Here is a 22,448-nt window from a genome sequence, read left to right on the forward strand (position 1 = left end):
TCAGCTTTTAAAGAGAAAGTTATATAAAATCATTTGTGTGTTTGTGCTTGAAACCAGGTGTACTGAACGGCCATGTAAATGCTCAGGTAACCATAGTCTTGATAGACAATTTTCCTTTCCTAAATTTTCTTCTCTCTCACTCTCCTTCCTTCCTTACCCCTCCCCCTTTAACATACATGGGCTTCTTAGCATGTATTTTTTATACGGTAATCTCATTCATTCTCCTCCTTCATTGATTTCCTTTGTGCCCCTCCAGTCTTCTGAAAGGTTCCCCACCCCTATTCAGTTCTCCGCTTTGCTTTCTCACCATGTGTATTCCTCTACTGTCTGTTGCCTTCCTCCATTAAAGTGTTTTTCCCCTACCTCATGATCTCTCCAGTCCCATGCCTTATAAATAAACACACAGTTTTAAGTCTAGGTTCTGCATATTTCAGAAAAACAGCTTTTTTTTTTTTTTTTTTTTTTTTTTTTTACTGTTTGAACATGGCTTGTTTCACTAAACATAATGCTTTTTAGTTGCATCCATTTTCCCAGAGAGGTCATGATTTCATTTTATAGGCTGCATAAAATTCCATTGTGTATAGAACTGTTTGTTTGTTTTTTTTTTTTTTTGTTGTTGTTGTTTTGTTTTGTTTTTCCATTCAGCTGTTGATGGACATCTAGGCTGGTTCTATTTCCCATGTTGTTAATAGTGCAGACATCACCATGGATGCATAAATCACTGGTGTGGTGTGCTGGCCTAAAGCCATCCTGCTACATAGCCAAGAGTGAATATATGACAGTTCCATTTCAGGGTTTTGAGGAACCTCCATCCTGATTTCTGTAGTGCTTACCTTCCACCAACATCAGATGACAGTTACCATTTCCCAGGATCCTTACCAGGAAATGAAACTTTTCTCTTGCTCCCTCTGTCTACTGCTGCAATTATACTGGATTCTGGGGGGGTTTGTGTAAGTTTCTGGGTTTCTCACTCAGTTTGATACATTTGACTCTGATATCCCTGTATCATTCAGCTTTCATTAGCCTGTTCTCATAAAGAGCTATTCCAAGCTGGAGGAGAGTGAAAGTTCCACAGTATGGAATAAGGAAGCATTTCATAAAGAGAGGCCAGTAGTACTTGTTAAAATAATTGAAGTCCATGGGAAGTTATAAAAGAATGTCACTTAATACTTAAATTACTTAAGTATAGTGTTTGTTTTTAAGCTAGAGATCTGGCAGATTACTTTTATGGAGAGGCAGAAGGCTACAAGAGGGTCGCTAATTTTCAAGGATTCTCAATTTGGAAATCTCTGTTTTTACCCATATGCTTCATTCATGTCTACATGGGATTAGAGTCTTCAGAACATAAAAAATGCAACTTTAATATCTATTTATGTAAGACCAAAAATCACCGATCTAATGCTAAAATTGTGAAACGATACAGTGCTTTGTCCTGTCCGCTGGTGGTACTGATGGAACTGCATCATCAAAAGCCTTATGTGCTCATGTTATTTATTTATTTATTTATTTTTCTTTTTATGTTTTAAATTCTTTATTAATTACACTTTATTCACTTTGTATCCCCCTGTGTTTCCCTCCTTCCTTCCCTCCCAATCCCTCCTTTCTTCCCCCTTCTGCACGCATGCCCCTCCCCAAGTCCACTTTTCCTTCCTTCTGATCCTAGTCAATTATGTCTTATCAGGAGTGGCTGCATTGTCTTCTTCTGTGGCCTGGTAATGCTGCTTCCCCCTCAGGGGGAGGTGATTGAAGAGCAGGCCAATCAGTTCATGTCAGAGACAGTCCTTATTCCTATTACTATGGAACCCACTTGGACACTGAACTGCCATGGGCTACATCTGTGCAGGGTTCTAGGTTATCTCCATGCATGGTACTTGGTTGGCGTATCAGTCTCAGAAAAGACCCCTGTGCCCAGATTTTTTGGTTCTGTTGCTTTCCTTGTGGAATTCCTGTCCTCTCCAGATCTTACTACTTCCCACTTCTTTTAAAGATTCCCTGCATTCTGCCCAACAGTTGGCCATAAGTCTCAGCATGGACTCAATTCTCCAATAAAAAGACACAGACTAACAGAATGGATGCATAAACAAGACCCCAAATCTGTTGCATACAAGAAACACACCTAAGTCACAAAGATAGACATTGTCTGACAGTAAAGGGCTAGAAGACGGTTTTCCAAGCAAATGGACCCAAGAAGCAAGCAGGAGTAGCCATTCTAATGTCTAATAAAATAGATTTTCAACCAAAATTAATCATGTTATTTATCCCATAAACATTTTCTCCTGCAAAAACGCCTGTGTTCATAGCTACTTTGCAAGGGTCCTTGATCTTGGAGTTTAAAGGAACAGACTTCTTTGTGGCCTGGGGCAGCAGCATGGGCCACAGATGCCAACATGGTCTCTGGTGGCATCATCAACCATAGTGGCCCTTCGAGGAGGTCTGTTCCAGAAAGTGAACCCTTCCTCATTTAAGGCCTTCTTGTTGCCTGGAGTGGGGCCAATGCTCTGGCCTGGTCAGTGTATTCAGAGGCTGAGTCTGTGTCTACATAAGCTCCAGACCACAGCACACTGCTCCACCAGCCCTACATGCCATTTTTCTTTTTCCCCATCCCTCCATCATGTATTTGTTCATCATAGTGGTGCCCACTGCCCGCACTGCAAAGGCCAGGTGACCTGATTGGCTTCTGTTGCCAGTACCATGAAGGCCAGTGACCTCTGATACCTACCTTTAAGGCTACTTCTAAGGCTAAACTTGGGAGGAAATGTTCTTAGGACTTCTTCTTAGGACTTAGGAATACAGAGTCCACTTATTTTGCCCCACCCTTTTTGTGCTTTGCAGAGATGAAGGGGCTAGTTACAGTCATATCTATACTTTGAACATAAATATTACCATTTTACTATAGTAGAACTCATAAGTGTGGCTGCCAAATTTAACTGATAAAAACTTAAGACATAAAAAAAAAGAAAATAAATCCTATCATTTTAAACCACCAGAAAAAAAAAACAACAACAACTTAAGACATCCAATTCACTGTGAATTTTAGAATAATATTTATTTTAAGTATATTCCAGGTTCTACTCTAGTACAGTCAGTTTCAAACACCCTGGAGTTGTGATTTGGTAACTTTTAAAGTTCCTTAGATGATTCTTGTTTTGTTTTTTTTTTCTAATTAATTAAAAATGTTTTTGCAGTCCAATTAGCTTTCTTAGTTACTTTTCCTGTTGCTGTGATAAAACACCCTGACAAATGCAACTCAAGGGAGAAAGGGCTTGTTTCGTTATGATTGGAGGGTTTGGTCCATCATAGAGGGAGTCCTGTGGCAGGAGCTTAAGGTGCCCGGACCTTACATCAGTAGTCGGCACCTTAATGCAGCCTAAGACCCAACCCCAGGGAATGATGTCGTCCCTCTTAGGGTGGCTCTTCTACCTCAGTTTACTTAATCAAGATAGTAACTCACAGCATTCCTAGAAGCGTATCTCCTAGGTGATGCTGGGTTCCATCCAGTCGACGGTATAACATAACAGTCACCCAGGTTGGTGCTGACTCCTGGCAATGCTCCTGTCTGAGCCTCCCAAGCATGGGAAGTACAATGTGAGTCACCAAGCTGGAGAGAGACACTGCTGGACCTTCTGATACATATCGATGTCACACATACACACACACACACACACACACACACACACACACACACACACAGAGTCCAGATGGGGCGAATCAGAAACTGGGGTAGGGGTAGTCATAAAATCACCTGGGTGATTTTAATGACTGTTTCCACTTATCTAGTGGAAACACTTATCTAGTGGTTAAATGATCACATACAAATGTAATAGCGAGCAGAAGTTTATGGAATATGAAATTTAAGAGTTTTGGAATAGTTTAGTGGTTATGGCAGGAAGGTGCGAAGGTGATATGGTATTCATTCCTCAATGGAGAACAAAAGAGTTGCTGAATACATAATTTGTTGTTAGTCTCTGACTGTTTTGATGGAATGTTAAGCATGGTTTGCTTAGCATTTCCAGCATATCATAGGATTTGCCTGTGATATCTTTAATTAGCTGTGACAAATAAGGCAAAGAAAAGCATATAGCTCAGTTTAAATAGACATTCACACTTTTTTTCCTACTTAGAGTTAATTTTAATTGTATTAATTCCACTAAAGTTCCAGCTTACTCTCTTGAATATCAAACGCATATGAGAGCATCCCAAATAAGGCCATTGTTATTCTTTAGATACTGTTGTAGAAACATAGTTCCACTAACATAACTACAGCCTTTTGTGCAAAACCAGAATTCTTTAAATAAAATGCATGCCTTGCCGACCAAAAATAGACAAATGCCTAATAGCCAGAAACACATTAAAACAATAGCTACGCAGAGATGGCAGTGCACAGTGATGCCTGGTTTGAAATGCCTCATTTTGCTTGTCAGTGTAAGAAAACATGCTGCCCTGGGGAAGCGTGATGCTTAATTATGGATTTCTCTTTGTGCTTTCCAGAAAAAAAAAAAAAAAAAAGTAAGAAAAGTGCTTCCCTCTTGTCTTTGGCTTTGAATTCCAGCTCAATCATGTAAATCTTCAAGGCTTATTGTGGTTGCTCAATGAAGGAATATTTGAATACCCTTTCATATAAAATTGTTTCTCTGCCAGAGCTGAAATTCATTTTACTAAATATTTAATATTCTGGCTCTAAAAGCTAGAGATCTTACTCCATCTTTGACACTCTGGCTCTGGGATCGGAAAAGCAGGTCGACGTATCCGATGCAGAAGCAGCTACACTTGTAGTTAAACCCTCTATAAACTTACCCAGCTCAGCCAACACATCTGCCATGTTAGCAGTTGTTCGATTAAATGTTTAGAGGTCTTGGTATCTTCCATCACTCTCTTTTTTTCTGGGGGGGGGGAGCGCCAGCTAAGCATCTAATCACTTACGTTATAAAACTTTTAAAATGGTAGGAATTGATGAATCCAAGTTTAGGAGGCTCTAGTGAACAGAGCCTGAAGTTCGTTTTTTTTTTTTTTTAGCTTTTTCTCTTAAGCATTCTTTGAATCACATTTTAATGGATATTAATTGATGTTTATAAGTTAGCCCCAACACTGCCTCTAAAATACTAGCTTTGGCTGGGTTCAAGCATGTCAGGAGGCGCAACAGGACAACACCTGTCCAGGAGGGTCCGGGACAACACCATGGGTCACACGGTGTTTGCCAGGCTGGGTGCTGTAGGAAGCAAGCAAGTAGGTGGCGGAGTGACAGAAGAGAAAGAATAGAGGGAATAAAATAGGTGGTGGAGAGAAGGGAGAGGAAGGGAAGCCCAGCAGTTTGTGCACTAGGAGACAGGAAGGCGGCTGCTGTCCTTGCTCCTTGGGAAATGGTGGATTACACTGTCCACCCACAGAGCCAGTGACAAACGCAGATGCAGCTGCGCGAGTTGCTGCGACTCCCAGGCCCAGGAAGAAGAGCAGGATCTGCAGAGTGGAGACCCACAACTGACTCGATGCGTCCTGCTGTGTTCATTTCTCGTCATTGGTTGACTCCATAGTTCATTACATTTTTTTTTTTTCTTTTTCTGTGCTGTGTTTAACTTTGGCCAGGGATTTATTTCCTTTGGAATCTTTGGGTTGGACAAACATCTAGCCATGTTACCTTTCTAAGGAAGATGTCATGGCTGACATGGCGTATGTGCGGGCACCACTACGATGAGCTAGTATGTGATGGAGAGAGGAAGCAGAGCAGTTTGCACACTATGAAGACAGATGGAACTGGAGATGGCAGGGCGGTGAGGACCAGCCTGATATGAGCATTCTGTGCTGCCACATGAGGCCGTGGAGAAGGCCCGGCCCATGCTGCTGGTCTGTGGCTCTGCAACAACAGAAGACTGAGCGGATGTCTGCTGCCATGTTACCACCGAAGGACTTGTAGATGGCCCTGGTCTCGGCTCCCTCCTGGGGCCAGATCCATGTCTGAAGGCTGTGCAGAGCCAGCCCCGCCCCTTACTAGGGAAGTGCAGGAGATCTGGCCCTGATGATGTAGGTGGAAGGGAGCCAGTCCCGTCCCAGACTGCTACTGCCCCACCCCTCGCCTGGGGAAAGTGGGAGAGCTGGCAGGCAGAACGAATCAGCCATCACCCAGGCTCAGATCATAGCAGTTGGCTATGAGTTGGTCCCCTGCAACATCTATCTCATCTGTGAACTGCTAGAGCCTGTGAAGGGGCTGGTCCTGCAGAACTAAAGGTGCAGGATCTCCATGACACACAACAGGATATCCTAGAGTGAGAATTCAGTGTTGATAGCGTGAGAGAAGCCAGAGGCCTCAATCCAGTCCATTGACTTATTGCAATGAACATTTGCAAGTAAAGTTTTTGGGACAAAAGGGTTATGCTGTTGACACCCTGTGACACATTACAGCCTCTATGATGAAATATTTTTTTGTTTTGTTTTATTTTCGTTGGGGGAGGTGATTACAAGAATGGAGGCTGGCTATGGAGGAACAGGAGATGAGTGACGTTGGGGTGCATTAGGGTGAAATTCACAAAGAATCAATTAAAAAAAACCTGTTAAAATATTAGCATTAAAAGTTCTTAACTTCACCTGGGCAATGGTAGTACACAGCTTTAATCCCAGGACTTGGGCGGCAGAAGCAGGCAGATCTCTGAGTTCGAGGCCAGCCTGGTCTACAGAGCAAGTTCCAGGGTGGCTAGCGCTACACAGAAACCCTATCTCAAAAACAAACAAACAAAAACAAAAAACAAAAAAACAAAACAACACCTCATTGTTTGACTTTTTAAAGAAAATATTTGACACTAAGGTATATTCATAAAACAAAATATTTGTTTTAAGGCAGACTTTGGATCTATTACATTAGTTTCTGGTTCATATAAATATGTTCATATAAAATCATCACTGGATTTAGATTTCATGCCAGGGTTCATTGCTACCATGCACATTTTTGTTATTATTAAAGACAGAAGGGTTTACTAAGCTGACTTCTGGTTGTGCTTCATGATAGGACTAAGTAGAACTCTGTTACAACTTTGCAAATGTTCCTTATGAAGTCCTTCCCTAACCATTAGATGTAAGTCAGTCCAAGCTGTTCTGTCTGGGTCTGTGAACCACACACACTGTGGATACATATTTAGGGCTTATTATTTATCTATGAAAACAAAACAGCCACTAGAAATTTCATTAGGTAGAGCCCTGTGTGGTGGGCGTATTCATTTGCCAGCCTATATTTACCGAGAAAGATCTGGTTATGCTGATTTTGCCTGTGTTTTCATAAAGAGATGCAAAATAAACATCATTGTATAATTCAAGGGCATGACCTTTTATTGGGTATGGTAAATGACCTGTAATTAACAAGAAAACGCTAGGTTAATTAAACAAATTAGTCAGTGGAACAAGGAACAGAACTGACACAGGGAAGCGCCACAATTCGTTTTTTTCCTGCTTGCTAGGTATCACTCCAAGCATGGCCTTATTCATTACGTTTGGCTACGGTAGCGGCTATTACCCTATTACCATTGTCAAGAAAAACTAACCTTATCCTGTTAATTTGACATATCACAAAGAATTCTGAGCTACCTCCCAAGTCTTATGTAACTCGATAATTGTTGACGATAGGGTGGGTATGATAAATTTAAGTGGAGTAATTAATCAGCATGTTACCAGTGCAGATGAGTGAGGGCATAAGAATTGAGCTGAGGTGATGAGTTGAGAAAAGCAGTTTCCTCTGATAGTTTTTACATGGTCTCTGGTGTTTGGTGACAGCTGCCCTATCGTTGTTGTTGTTTTCTGTGTTTTGTTTGTTTGTTTGTTTTTCCCTCACTTAGGTGACATGTATACCTTCCACAAATCCAGGTGTTTGCATTTGAAAAATTAGAATAACAGAGTGGCCCACTTCACACAAAAGAAATGAGTTCGTCCATTCAAGTGCATAGTTATGAAGTCTGTGCTCAAAGTAGGCATTATTTAAAGACTGTTGGAAGTGAGAATTGTTTCTTTGAGAAAGGTGGTAGATGTTGATTATAACTTGCTGTTTTCTTACCTGAAGAATTTCAGCAGGGGTGAACCTCAAGGAGAGCCAGGCTGTCAGTGGACAGACGAGGAAGGAAGACGAGGAAGGTCAAGGGGCACCTATCACACAAGGCAGAGCAACAAGGAAGAGCAGTGTGAGGGCTAAAGCCAGGTGTTCTGGCATCATGACCAGTTCTCAGATGCTCTTAAAGAATAGAGTTCAGGGGCTGACAAGATGGCTCAGAGAGTAAAGGCTTCTGGCTCTAAGCCTGACAGCCGGAGCTCTAGTTCCAGGATTCACATGGTGGAACAAGATAACTGAGTTTTACAAATTGTCCTCTGAGTGCCGTATACACTGTAGCACATGCCTGCCCCCAAACAAACAAAACAAATATTGTACGTGTATAATAATCCATATACCATACAGGTATCATAAATAGCATCTCACTGCTTTCCGATGTCTTTGTAGTGGAAATACTATCTGGAGTCATCCATAATAATCCGGAAGAAACAGCTATCCACTGCTAGCCACTCTCCAGCGCCTCCTCCTTTTGTCCCCGGCAACTATTCTGATTTCTGTATATGGGGACTCTGGATGGTTATTTTAAATGAACTTATATAGTTCATTGCCTTTTTGGCTTGGAGTCTTTTCAAAGTTCACCCAATTGTCGTTTGAATCGGTGTATCATTCCTTTTTTACGGATGACAATTATATGCATTTCCTTTTATTAAGTGTGTGCATGTGTGGAGGTTTCCACTCTCAGAGTGGTGCAGATTAAAAAAAAAACAATGAAAAATATTTAAAGGAATTGCAAAACAATAGGGTCATCAGAGTCCTTTAATACCTATCAGTGGCCTTATTGCCCCTGTAAATTAAGATTAATTACCATGTGTGATGACTCTGACCTAAGAATGATTAAATGTACAAGACTCATTTATCATTTGCCCTCCCCTCCTGTTATTTGATTGGCCATTGTAGTATGTTTCAACCTCAGCCTTGTAGCCTCAATGAACACCATGAGAAAAACAAGCCAGGATGATCCAATCAAGCTTATTAGCAGAGGGCTTTGAACCCGAAACTCACTAGCCACAGTGCAGCTTTTCATGAGCGGTATCGGAGATGCAAGGGGCACGTGAGCTGTTTAGATGAATACCCTTTGGGACCTCTGTCCCAACTCATTCACTCACCCCTTCCTCTCCTCCCTGATCTCGCCTCTGTGGAACCCTCCGCTGCTTCCTCTTGGCTCTCTCTCCTCTGACTGCTACTGTCACCTCCAACAACACCTTGGGTTTAAGTACATAAAACTGATGGGGGCGGGGCAACGGCACCATCAGGACAGTGCTTACCTTGTAAGCCTGAGGGCCCGACTTTCACCCCTAGAACTCAAATAAAAAAGCCAGGTGTGGTGGCAGCGCTGGGGAGCTGGGAGGATCCTTGGGGCTCGCTGACCAGCCAGACCTAGCCCGCTTGACAGGCTAAACACCAGCAGAGCTCTATCTCAAAAGCTAAAGTAGACAGTTCTTGGGGAACAGTATCCAAGATTGTCTTCTGGTTGCTGTGCACAGTGAATCAGAACATACGAAAACAAACAAGCAGGCAAAGGGGAGGCACAGTCTTTCAGGGTTTAAGGACGTGGTCCAGTCTCATGTATGTGCAGAGGCTTGTGGCGGTGGAGAAGGGAGGGGAGTTGCTGTCTCTCAGTCTCAGGGGCTTTCTAACTCTGCATAGAAACGTTTGTGTACACAGGTGTTCGTGCACCTAAAAATACACAGATACATAACTCATCACCTGTCTGGCTGCTCTGTTCTTTTCAGTTCTAGAGCTGCCGGGCACCAGGGCTTTCAGGTCCAATGACTAGTTGTAATCTGTAGAAGTAAGAAGATACAGTGAACTTCATGAGGCCTTCATTCCAGCCTCATCTCTTGGGATAGGCAGGGATCAATGTTACTGCTTCATCTTTGATCTCTTTTCCAGAAATAACAACTGGGTAATTCTTTGGAAATATGTTCTAAAAGTATTACTATTTTAAAACCACGTGTATACATATGTGTGATGTGTATGAATGTAGGCATGCACACACATGCTACAGTACATGCATGGAGACCAGGGGACATCCTTGGGTGTTGGCCCTTAATTTCCACCTCTTTAGAGGCTGCTTCTTTTTGTTTGCTGCTGTGCATACCAGGTTCCCTGGCCAATGGGCACCTTTGAATCTCTTGTTTCTGCCTCCCATCTCCCTGTAGGTACATGGGGGTCACAAACCTGCCTCATCATGCCATCTCTCTGTAGTCACACAGGCCTGCATCATCAAGTCATGGGTTCTGGGAGTTCAAACTCAGGTCCTCATGAAGAACAAGCACATTACCCACCAAGCCATCTCCCCAGCCTCTTACTCTAAGATTGTAGGAAGTGTGGTGATTGAGGAACGTGTTTCATCTAAAGGCACAGTTTCCGCCTTTAACTTCAGCACCTTTCCTATGTTATGGCTCATCTAGCTGAAAACATTAGGAAGACACTTTTTTTTTTTTAGGGCAAAAAATTACACTCTAGATAGGATTTACCCATTTCCCAAGTCCTTAAATATTTTGTTAGCCTATTATTGTTTATATTTATTAATAATCCTCAACACTTTGGATAGTCTGTAGATGCTAAAAGATTTTCACCCTGATCTGTACCTAGAAACGGTTAGCATAATGATGAGCGATCAATAAAATAACTGTCTTTTTGTGGTATGGGAGAAGGTTGGACATATTTTGTAGCTGCAAATTCAGGTCATATGAAACAAAATCTCGTAGCTTACCAGCTGGATAATGATTTTTTATCCTGCCATGGTAATCTGCAAATGAAATTTGAAAATTCATAGAACACTATAACATTCTTAAATACTGATTGTTAGTTAAGGGTGAGATAATACAGCAAGGATCAAACTTATAAAACTGTTGACATTGGGTCCTTCTCTGATTTACTAATTGAGCAAGAAAAGGAAAGTAAGCAGTTAGTATTTTCTGATCCTATTTTTTAAATAGATTTATTCCAGAAGTTTATTCTCTTGTGTGATAGTACCTATAGGAGGCAATTTAGTGAGGAAAATAAATAAATTTTAAAGGCAGTGAAGGATCCACTTGATATTCAAATGTCTCTTTTAGTATGGATTCGTATATAGTTTGTTGGTGGTGGTTTGGTTTTCCAAGACAGGGTTTCTCTGTGTAACCCTGGTTATCCTGGAACTCGCTCTGTAGACCAAGTTGGCATTGAGCTTAAAGAGCAGCCTGCCTCTGCCTCTGCCTACCAAGTGCTGGGATTAAAGGCGTGCACCACCGCCCAGCTGTACTTTTTTTTCCTTGCCTTTCAAGATAATGTGCTATGACTGTCCAATGCTGCCTCTCCTTCTAGAGTTTTAAATAAACTGGTTAGCACATAATTACAAATGCCTCACCCCATGTTTTGCGGTCATCTTCAGGCAATGGAGAATATGTAGCTAAAGGAGGCTCCAGCAAGGTAGCTGAGGGAGTTGTCTCCAACATAGTTGATTTTTTTATTTTGCCTGAATGGGAAAGCTCAATCTCTCTCTCTCTATATATCTCTATCTCTCTCTCTATCTAGATAGATAGATATAGATATACATCCCTCTCCATCTCTCTCTTGCTTCTTTCACCAATTTTAAGGTTTGATCATCTAGTTTATATTCATTCAAGAAACTAGCTATCCCTTCCTCGTGCTTAATATCCTCCTTATCTTACTTAATTATTTTGATAACAGTCAGAGATTAATGCCCAAGTGACCCAAAATTGAATGGAGAGCTTTCCTTTTGCTTATGTGCTTCTTCAGTATTGTTTTGGACTCTGTCATCTAACGTTCCTTCTTCTGGAAACAGGGATTATAATTATAAACAACCTGCAAGCGATCTAATACTTGTGGTGTGTATACTTGTGCTCTTCCTTTCCTTAAGAAACGGTGGACAGGCTAGACATAAGGCAAAGCCTTCCCTGGTTTCTGCCCCACTTTTCTCGAGCTCCCCGCTCTCTTATTTCATAGCTGACCTCAAGTCCCTGTTCAGGTGCCCTGTTGGTGGCTCTAGTTGGCAATGGAGCCTAAAAACGAGGAGGACTAAAGTATCACGCAGTAGCCAGCTTTATTCAGATCATCACACAGACCATGTACATTCCGAGGATTGACAAGAATCATCGGAGTGAAGTATACAGTCACAACGACAAGCCACACGTGATAGAAACATGTTTTCCATAGAGACATATAAACATTTAATTGAATCTGCTCCACCTGGGAGGAACATGAAAACACAGTCCAAGAACAAGTCCCTGTTTTGAAGAAACGGGAGGTCACAAGACTCTTGTCTTGTTTTCTTGGAGTTTTCTCACAAGGCCTCAGAACTCTCCTTGCATGACTGCGTTCTTGGACTGTTCTGACAGTAAATGACTTTAGAATGCTCGTGGATAAATTTGTCTACTTCATTTGTAGCAGTTAAATCTATGAAAAGTAGAAGATTTCATAATGCTATTAATTCCTAGAAATAATTCTAGAATTATCTTTGAAATAAATATGGGGGGCGTGTAAAAGTAAAGCCTTGGCATCAGCTAGGGGATATTTCTGGATCCAACACTAGAATTTGAGAACAGACAGAGGCATACAACAAAGTCGCCTCTCCAAGCGAGGCTCTGCTGACTGACCAGTCTCCTGTTTTGAAGTTTTTATTCATCCATCTTGTGCTCATTTTTGCATTTAGCCAAACCGAATAGACGTGTAGGATGTTCTCCGAGGCAAACACACAGCTAAATTACTGTTGTCAGGACGCAGAGTGTCTGAGTGGAAAGATACTTGTTAACGTGGGAGTTGCCATTTTGGAAAACAGAATAGCAGAAATTGTTAATTTCTTGGTTAAAGTTCAGATGGTGTCACCCCGCCTACTTCTCTTCCTACATGTTTTCATACATCAGAACCATGTTGTTGCTATTATCTAGCTAATTGTGTTTTTTCTGGTTCTCCTTTGCAGCAACGTTTCTCTCCACAAAAATTCTGGCAAATAGCAAATTAAAGGTGAAATAAGTGTGGCTCTCATAGATGGCATCCTGAAAGGTGTTTTGTTGATCCTTTGTCTTCATTATAAAATAGTTATTTGCACTGTGAGAAGAATCTTTCTAATCCTGAACGAACCGGTGGCATTTCTAGCAGTAACAACAAAAGCAGAAAAATCTGTTCCTAATAACAGAAGAATTCAGCTGGGTTTTTGGGTTTTCTTTCTCTGGAGAAAAGGGCTGATGAGCATGGCTAGAAAGATTGTGAGACTGATGAAGACCTTGTCCCTCCACCCCCCGCCCCGCCAGGCCTGTTTCTTCCTTTGTGTCTCCTTTACAATGAGACACTGATTTCCCTCATAGCTTGTAATGGAGTTTAAAGGGCTGAGTGAACAGTGACTTTGCCCACACAGTGCTTCTTGCAACCATCAGTGTCTTGTGATATGTTCATACGTCCTATGTGGGGGAAAAAAGGTAATTACTGCTTTTAAAAGCTTGGAATATTTTAGGCTAATAATTTAGTCAGCATTCCTTAAATCTGTTTAATAATCCCATAAGTTAAAATTCATTGTTCTGTATCCAATGCAGTGGTCCTTGACATAGTCATTGTTATAATCATCACCATTAGTTTGCAAACATTACAGTAATTCTAGGAAGAAATCCTATATCCCCTAACAGACAGTTCTTCAACATCCCAGCCCCCAGTTCTAGGCAACCCCTAATCTACTCTCTGTTTCTGAATTTGCTTAATCTGGACAGTCATGTAAATTTCATGCAGATGTGTTTTTTATGAGCAATTGATTCACTCATGTATTTTCAAGGTTCATCTGCACTGACAATTATTTAAGTACTTAATTTTTACGTATGACTGAATGATATTTCATCCCTGGATATTCCATATTTACCTTTCTATCCAGTCAGTTAATGATGTTTTAATTATTGTTAATAATATTCCTATGAACATTCATGTACAAGTATTTGTTGTCTGAACATATGTTTAGAATCATCTTGTATATGGCTGGGATTGAACTGCTGGGTCCTATAGTAATTCTCCTTTATTTTAAAGAACTTTCCAGCTGTTTTCTATATCAATTACATCTTGTTTATTAAAAAAAAAAAGTGTGTAGCTGTTGCCTATAGCAACTGCATCTCTTTATATTTCCGCCAGCAGTGTGTGCATGCAGGCTGTAGCTTGCCCGTTTACTAAACAGCACTTACTGTTTTCTGGGTTTTGGTTTGATTTTTTTTTAATGGATTCTTTTTTTATTTTTTATTTTTATTAATTACAGTTTATTCACTTTGTATCCCCCCCTGTAGCTCCCTCCCTCCTCCCCTCCCAACCCCACCCTCCTTCCCCCTCCTCGATCCATGCCCTTCCCCAAGTCCACTGATGGAGGAGGTCCTCCTCCCCTTCTTTCTGATCCTAGTCTATCAGGTCTCATCGGGAGTGGCTGCATTGTCTTCCTCTGTGGCCTGGTAAAGCTGCTTTCCTCTCAGGGGGAGGTGATCAAAGAGCAGGCCAATCAGTTCATGTCAGAGACAGTCCCTGTTCCCATTACTATGGAACCCACTTGGACACTGAACTGCCCTGGGCTACATCTGTGCAGGGGTTCTAGGTTATCTCCATGAATGGTCCTTGGTTGGAGTATCAGTCTCAGAAAAGACCCCTGTGCCCAGATATTTTTGTTCTATTGCTCTCTTTGTGGAGCTCCTGACCCCTCCAGGTCTTACTAGAACCCTGCCCAAAGTTTGGCTATACGTCTCAGCATCTGCTCTGATACCCTGCAGGGCAGAGCCTTTCAGAGGACCTCTGTGGTAGGCTCCTGACCTCTTCCCTATTTTCTCCCTCTTCTGATGTCCATCCTCTTTGCCTTTCTGAATAGGGATTGAACATCTTAGCCAGAGTCCTCCTTCTTGATTAGTTTCTTTAGGTGTACAGATTTTAGTATGTTTATCCTATATTATATATCTAACATCCACTTATGAGTGAATATGTACCCTGTGTGTCTTTTTGCTTCTGGGATACCTCACTCAGGATGATCTTTTTCAGTTCTCACAATTTGCCTGCAAATTTCATTATTTCCTTTTTTTTTATTGCTGAGTAATATTCCATTGTGTAGATGTACCACAATTTCTGTATCCATTCCTCAACTGAGGGGCATCTGGGCTGTTTCCAGCTTCTGGCTATTACAAATAAAGCTGCTACAAACATGGTTGAACAAAGGCCTTGTTGTATACTTGAGCATCTTTTGGATATATGCCTAGGTTTTTAATTAGTGCTGTTCTCATAGCTATGGACTGGAATCTTGCTGTGATTGGTTTCATTTTGTTAATGATGTGAGGCTTGAGGTCATCTGCATGTCTTTGAAGAAAAGTCTATTCAGGTACCGAAGGCACTTTTTAAATTGTTCCTTTTACTAATTTGTATCAGCATGAAGTTCTTTCATCTCCTCCAAAGACATTTGTTTATAACACAGAGAACTAGTTTTTCATGCAACAACGAGTAAAGCATTCTTTTAAGGAAAAATACATTGTTTGGTCCTTAGTCCTTGGACTGTGGGGATGACTAATACTGGAATGTTGGTACTTTTCTTCTCTGTTTTCTGAGCTCTAAGCAGTCAAGGAATGTGCATAGCATTAAAAAAAATTAAAAACCACAGAGGTGAAGAAACAGTTCAAGGTAGGGACAAAGGAGCTTTCAGCCTGTATGCAACCAAATGAGTAACCAGTGCCTGGTAGAGCAAGAAAGTCTCAAAAGTACAGACTATAAGACAAAAACCCAACACATATTAGTAAATATTCAGATTTCTAAATGAAACCCATAATTAAAATAGTATTAGATATAACTTTAAAACTACCGTGGATGATAAAAATTATGTGTATTTCTCATGAATGCCAAAGCTGGAAAACAGGCGTTTTTGCTTTTTTTTTTTTTTTTTTTTTTTGTGATTTGAGTGTATTGGTTTCATTATCTAAAAAAGAAATACAAAGATTTTACTTTATAAATTTATGTGTCTGTGTGTCTGTCTGTCTCTTTCTGTCTGTGTCTGTCTGTCTGTACACATGAGTATAGATGCCATAGAGGCCAGAAGAGGGCCTCAGATCGTGGAGTTACTTATGTGCCTACTGGAAGCCAAACTTTGCTCATTTTCAAGTGTAATATATGGTCTTACTACTGGGCTCTCTCTTCAAACCCATAGAAAAGTAATTTAGATCATGTTAATATGTTAGAATGTTTAAGTACTATGACATCGTTCTTTTAGTTTGGGGTATCTATCATGAATTTAAGCAGAACAAAAAATATTGGTGTTTTTATTGTTTGTCAAGGCTTTATTATGATAGGACAAATTTAAAACATACAATAACAGGGAGATGACTAATAAGAACTAAGGCGAAAAAACTATACACTGCCATGAAATTTTTGTTTTTTAATAATAGGTAATTGAATGAGGAAATGGTTTAAAATGTAACTAGAATAAAAATGCAGACACACAAAATTCCCAACAGATAGAAATAATGACTGTTTGAAAGCCTGGAAATATTAGTGCTGATCGCATTGGCCACTGTACACATGTGTCAAGTTTTACTGTATCCCATGAAGACACACAAGTCTCAGGAAAACATAAGAGTATGGGAGTTCACTCTACTTCAACGACTACTTGCAAATTCTTTCTGCGTTCACTCACCAATACACTGGAGAAAGTTTGTCTGAGGTGACCAGAACTGTGCAATGGAAAAAATAAACCAGCTAGACGTGCTCATTGGTGATTTTCCATGAATAATTAGACATTGGTTTAACTCATTTGTCTAACGTGATAAGTCTGGTGAGGAGGAGTGGGCTGATGGGAGTACGCTTGCAGGTTTTTAGAGTAAATAGATTGCTAGGTAATAAATTTTAGAAAGTCAGTTTTTAAATGCCATCTGAGTGTTCTTTAAGCATAGGCATTCTAACTGGAGTCCATGCTTGTTTTCTCCTATTTTGCTTAGCCCCACTTTAAATGCTTACTTTAAATTAAAGCAAGAAGTCCACTTAAAAGGGAGGTCCTCCTCCCCTTCTATCTGACCCTAGCTTATCAGGTCTCACTGGCTGCAATGACCTCCTCTGTGGCCTAGCTAGGCTGCTCCTCCTATGGGGGTTGGGGTGGGGAGGTCAAAGAGCCAGCCATTGAGTTCATGTCAGAAATAGTTCCTTTTCCCCTTGCTAGAGTACCCACTTGGATACTGAGCTACCATGGGCTACATCTGAGTAGGGGATCTAGGTTTTATCCATGCGTGGTCCCTGGTTGGAGAATCAGTCTCAGACAAGCCCCTGTACCCAGATATATTTGGGCCTTGTGGAGCTCCTGTTCTCTCCAGGTCTTACTAATTCTCTCTTCTTTCATATGATTTCCTGCACTCTGCCCAAAGTTTGGTTATGAGTCTCTGCATCTGCTTTGATATACTGCTATGTAGAGTTTTTTAGAGGCCCTCTGTGGTAGGCTCCTATTCTGCTTCTTGTTTTCTCCTACTTCCAAGGTTCATGTGGGTGGGATTGGGAGGGAATAAGGGAAGGGGCTACAGCTGGGACACAAATAAACTGTAATTAATATAAAAAATAAAAAAAATTATATCAAAAATTAATCATTCATATAGTGATGAGGGATGTTATAAAAATAGAATATTTTAAGTATACACAGCGGTTAAAGCAAAAAAGCTTCTTCAGGAAATAAAATTTAATTTTTAATTATGAACAAATAAGCATATATTTCAGAAAAAAATAAAAAAAGCAAGAAGAACATACTCAGACTTGTAATGTCTAAAGTAGTGCTTCTCAAACTTCCTAAAGCTTTGACCCTTTATTACAGTTCCTCAAGTTGTGGTGACACACCTCCCCAACATAAAATCATTTTCATGGCTACTTGATAACTGTAATTTTGCCGCTGTTATGAATTGTAATATAAACATCTGACAACCAGGATATGCTAGCCCCTGCGGGGGTGGCAGCCCGCAGGCTGGAAACCGCTGCAGTAGGGTGCTCGGACTTCCTGATATTTACTGTGCAGTGTTTAACAGGTTCCCTTCCCGCTGCGCTTTCAAAGCAGCGTTACTTTTGTGTGTGTATGCTCCGCATGCATATCCTTGTTCATATGCCACAGATGTAGCATAAAGTGGGCAGTTGTGCTAACTGTATTTCTTATGCTTCCTTTCATCATGTGAGTCTAGAACCTTCTTCTGGTCTGTAATGCATACTCTTGGGGAGTATGCACTCTCCACTAGTTCATTCTCTGAAGTCATGTTAAGAGAGAGTAAAACATTTAAATTAAATAAACATATTTGAAGTATGTACTACATAAGAAAAACATAGTTTCTCAGACCACTGGGGCACAAATTTGAACACAAAGGCCTAGAGACGCATTCCCTCTGTATAAGGCTGATGAGGCCAAATGAACCGGTAAACAAAACGCTCTTTTTGGGGAGTATATTGCCTGCTTCCGTGTGAGTATCATCTAAGAAGCTGAATTTTTATTTTTTTTTACTTTATTTTTATGCAGATGGGTGTTTGGCTTGCATGGGTGTCTGTGTGCCACATTAGAACCTGGGGAGCCTGGAGGCCTGAGGAGAGCTTTCAGCCCAGGGCTGGAGTTGTTGAAGGTAGTGAGGCATCATGTAGATACTGGGAATTGAACGTGGGTCTCTGGGAAAGACTCTAGTGCTTTTAATTGATGAGCCATTTCTCTTTGTTTTTTAAACTAATTTATGGAACTGAGGCTTGATTGAAGCCATGTCAGTTTACACTTCTGACATTTTGTTATGAGAAGAATTACGCATCACGGTTAAAGAAATGTATTGTAAAAAATCATGGTGTGGAGTTTATATGCAGTGGTGTGCACGCATCTGACGGAAATGAGATATAACTGTGTAGACAAAAAGATAATGTAAATTCCTATCAAAATACGTGTTATCTTAATCCCAGAAGGTTCTCTCATGCCCCTCTCTCATCGGTTTCCTACACCTCTTTCCAGAGGCACTTTCTGATTTATTTGATTTTATTCTATTCTAGTTTAGTGTTTCTTCTGGAACTTTAAATAAGTATGATTGTTCAATACACACTTTTTTTTTTAAACAGGACTCTTAGCCATTTGCTTTTGAGATCTATCTGTGTTGCATGTAGCAGTAGTTTGTAATATTTTGTTGCTGGGTAGTCTTTTATTTGTTTTTATATACTTGTATTGGATGCTAGATTGCTCTAGTTTTGGGCTGTTATGCTACCATGACACTTCTTATACAAGTTTTTGGTGGAAATCTGTTTAACTTTATTGACGATTTAGTAGGCATTGCTAGATTTTTTTTAATAAGAAACCATCAGACTTTTACTTTAAGAGCTGTATCTGCCTATACTCACTCAAATCCTGTCAGAATTGTGCATTTTGTATTGTCCGTGTTTTAATTTTGGTCACTTTGATGGACAGATGTTGGTGTCTCATTGTTGGGAGAATTCCTTTCCTGTCGGACTGACGTCCGTCTTCTCTATACGAGGCCACAGTGACAAACCCACAACCCCACAGAGCCTAACCCAAGGAACCAGTGAGCTTCTTGAACCTTTCTTACAGAATGTGGGTGAGGGGACACTTACAGGGACCTGGGAGATCCTAAAGCAACTCCACCAGAACGTCTCTGCCCAGCATGGATGATGCATTCTTCTTCAACACATAGATGATGTTTCCTCAGTTTGCCTCCCTAGCCTGTATACTCTGTGTACTAGCACTGCTTGAAGCCACATGCAGTTAGGGAAGAATTGCAAACAAATGGCTTAAGGAGCAGCTGGAGTCTGAGGACTCTCCCCAGCCTCTGCCACTCTGAGGGAAAACCAACAGCCAACAGGTAGGATGCGTTGGGCTCTTGCAAACAGGTAGAGTTGATCTGAGGAGGGTAAGCAATGCTTTGCTCTAGAACAATCCCTGAGGTCTTAATTTGCGTATTCCAACCAACTAAGGATGCTAAGCACCTTGTGAGGTGCTTTCTGGCAATTTCCATCAAATGTCCACTTTTTGTGTCTTTTGGGTAGGTGGGAAATTAAAAGAACGTGCATTTATTTTCTTCTTGTACTTATACGTCCCACACAGGCGTTGGCATGGACCTGCTCAGCAGGAAAGGCTTGAGTAGCATTTTCCTGGCTCCCTTCCTACTCTGCATTCTTGGTTGGCACTCTAGATGTACATCTTCCCAGACTATTCTCTTCACACAGGTGTCTGTTTGACCTCTTCTGTTCCTTAGAAATGACTCATAAAGCATCGTGGACTTCATCGGGACATTTTCATCTGTAATTATACCATATTCTGTTCATTGTTCCCTTACCCTTTCATGCTGACTCCTTCCCTCTTCCCAAATAGTATTCCTCTTTCATTCCCTTTACAATTTTTTTTAAAAGGTTTAGATTCACATGTAAGAGAGAAAACATGATATTTTTCTTTATGAGCCTATTGTACTTAAAAGTGGTGATGTGCAAATTCATCCATCTTTCTGCAAATGCTATAGTTTAATTCTGCCTTATGGCTTTGTAATACTCCATTTTTCACTCATTCATCGATGACTGCCACTTACTTCTACTTTTAAAAATAAGAAGTGTTTTCAACTATTGAGCTATAGTATTTTTTTTAACATACCTGGGTGTCCTACTTGGTTTCAGCTGTTAAACTTGACACAAACCTAAAGTCACCTGGGAAGAGGGGATTACAGTTGAAGAATTGCCCCAACCATGTTGGCCTGTGGTCATGTCAGTGAGGCATTTTCTTAATTGATGTAGGAAGATCCAGGCCACTGCGAGCAGGGCCATCTCTAGCAGATGGGCCCAGGCTATATAAGAAAGGTAGGTGAGCATTAGCCTGAAAGTAAGCCAGCAAGCATGTTCCTCTGAGGTTTCTTCTTCTGCTTCCTGTCCTGACTTCCCGCCCTAGGTTCCCTGGATAATAGGCTATAATCCCTTCCTCCATAAATTGTTGTTTTTGTTTTGTTTTGTTTTGTTTTGTTTTTTGTTTTGGTGTTTATCATAGTGACAGAAATTAGCCTAGGTCTCCTGGGTACTGGTCTAGCCTGGGCTTAGTTTGGCAGTGTATTTTCCAAGTATGCTTGCCTATCCTTTGTCTCAACAGTATCTTAATATTTGTAGAAGTTTTAATGTTTTGTAAATTCCAACCTACCAGTTTCTTTCACTGTTATTTTTGTGTGTGTCCTATCCACAATGCCATTGCCTGTGTCAGTGTAAATGTTTTTTTTTTATTGATAACGTGGGTGATGTACTATAACTGTTGAAATGTACTTACCTATAATTATCACACCTTTGAGCAAAAACCATGCACTGGAGCGCACGTGCAGAACTGCTATAGGCTTCCTTTTAAGCATTCTTGTCTTTGTGAAAATACACAACACTTTTCATTCTGTGGCATTATATTTCCAAGTTTTTCATCTCACGTGTGTAAGCTTCTAACTTTCGTGCCACTCTGTAAACTGACACTGCCTCAGACCCCAGGGCCGCTCTGTGGTGAGCCAAATGGGCTTCAGGACACTTGCTTCCTACCAGAGCCACATGCCCGAAGCCAAACAGATGGTAAACTAGGCAGAGGTGACCCGTTGTGTTCTCATTAGAGCAGTTGGGGAGAGTGTAATGGGCCCCCATTTGCCTTGTGCTGTATTTAATACCCGATGAACTGCCCCTCTCCTCCCCTCCCCATTACAAGTCAACAACCACCATGTATATTTGAATAAGGATTATCAAACATGATTTGCCCAGAACATGTACAACCATCTAATGCTAATTAGCCAAGTTTAAATAATCACAGAGTTCTGCTATAATTGGAAAGAAACACTGTTTTGCTTGCCAGTGCCTAATCACTAATTAACAGGAAGCTAAAACATCCATGCAGTAGTCATATCTAGAAGACTCCGTTAGTTAATTAGCGTGTGAGGCCGTGCCAAGTTCATGTGGGTCGGAAAGTTCACAGACGAGGTTCTTCCGTCACATAAATATATAAATGTGCACACTCTGTAAGGATGATGCCGTTGAGCCAGAGCAGAGCATGGGCGGGGCAAGCCTCGGTGGTTTTGGCTTAGCATTCCAATGGTTAAGGTCATGGTCACTATATTAAAGAAACAGTGCTTATTTGGTTCTGTACACTTCAGACACCAACTGCTGGTTGCTGCACTGTTGTTTACACACAAGATTGAAGCTGCGTGGGTTTGGTTTTGTCTTGATCCTGATGGTTATCTGGGATTTCTTAGCCTTGAACTTTTCCTCATGAAACTGGGCTATGACCTCTGCATCTTCCTGTTTACTAGAATCAGGCTTGACTGCATTAGACAGATAGCTAAAGAGCCACAGAGGAGAATGTGAAAACTTGACTGCCTACTTTCTGTGCTTTTGCTAATTCAGGAGGGCAAGGCTT

The 22,448-nt window shown here is 40.9% G+C and overlaps 1 protein-coding gene across 1 annotated transcript in view; it reads left to right on the forward strand.

The window, feature by feature from the left end:
• Reln (reelin) overlaps positions 1 to 22,448 on the forward strand; it is a 423,857-nt gene that overhangs the window by 59,039 nt on the left and 342,370 nt on the right. The window lies entirely within an intron of this gene.

Source organism: Psammomys obesus, unplaced genomic scaffold, assembly GCF_907164565.1.
Source record: "Psammomys obesus unplaced genomic scaffold, mPsaObe1.curated_primary_1811, whole genome shotgun sequence".
Classification (NCBI taxonomy): Eukaryota; Metazoa; Chordata; class Mammalia; order Rodentia; family Muridae; genus Psammomys; species Psammomys obesus.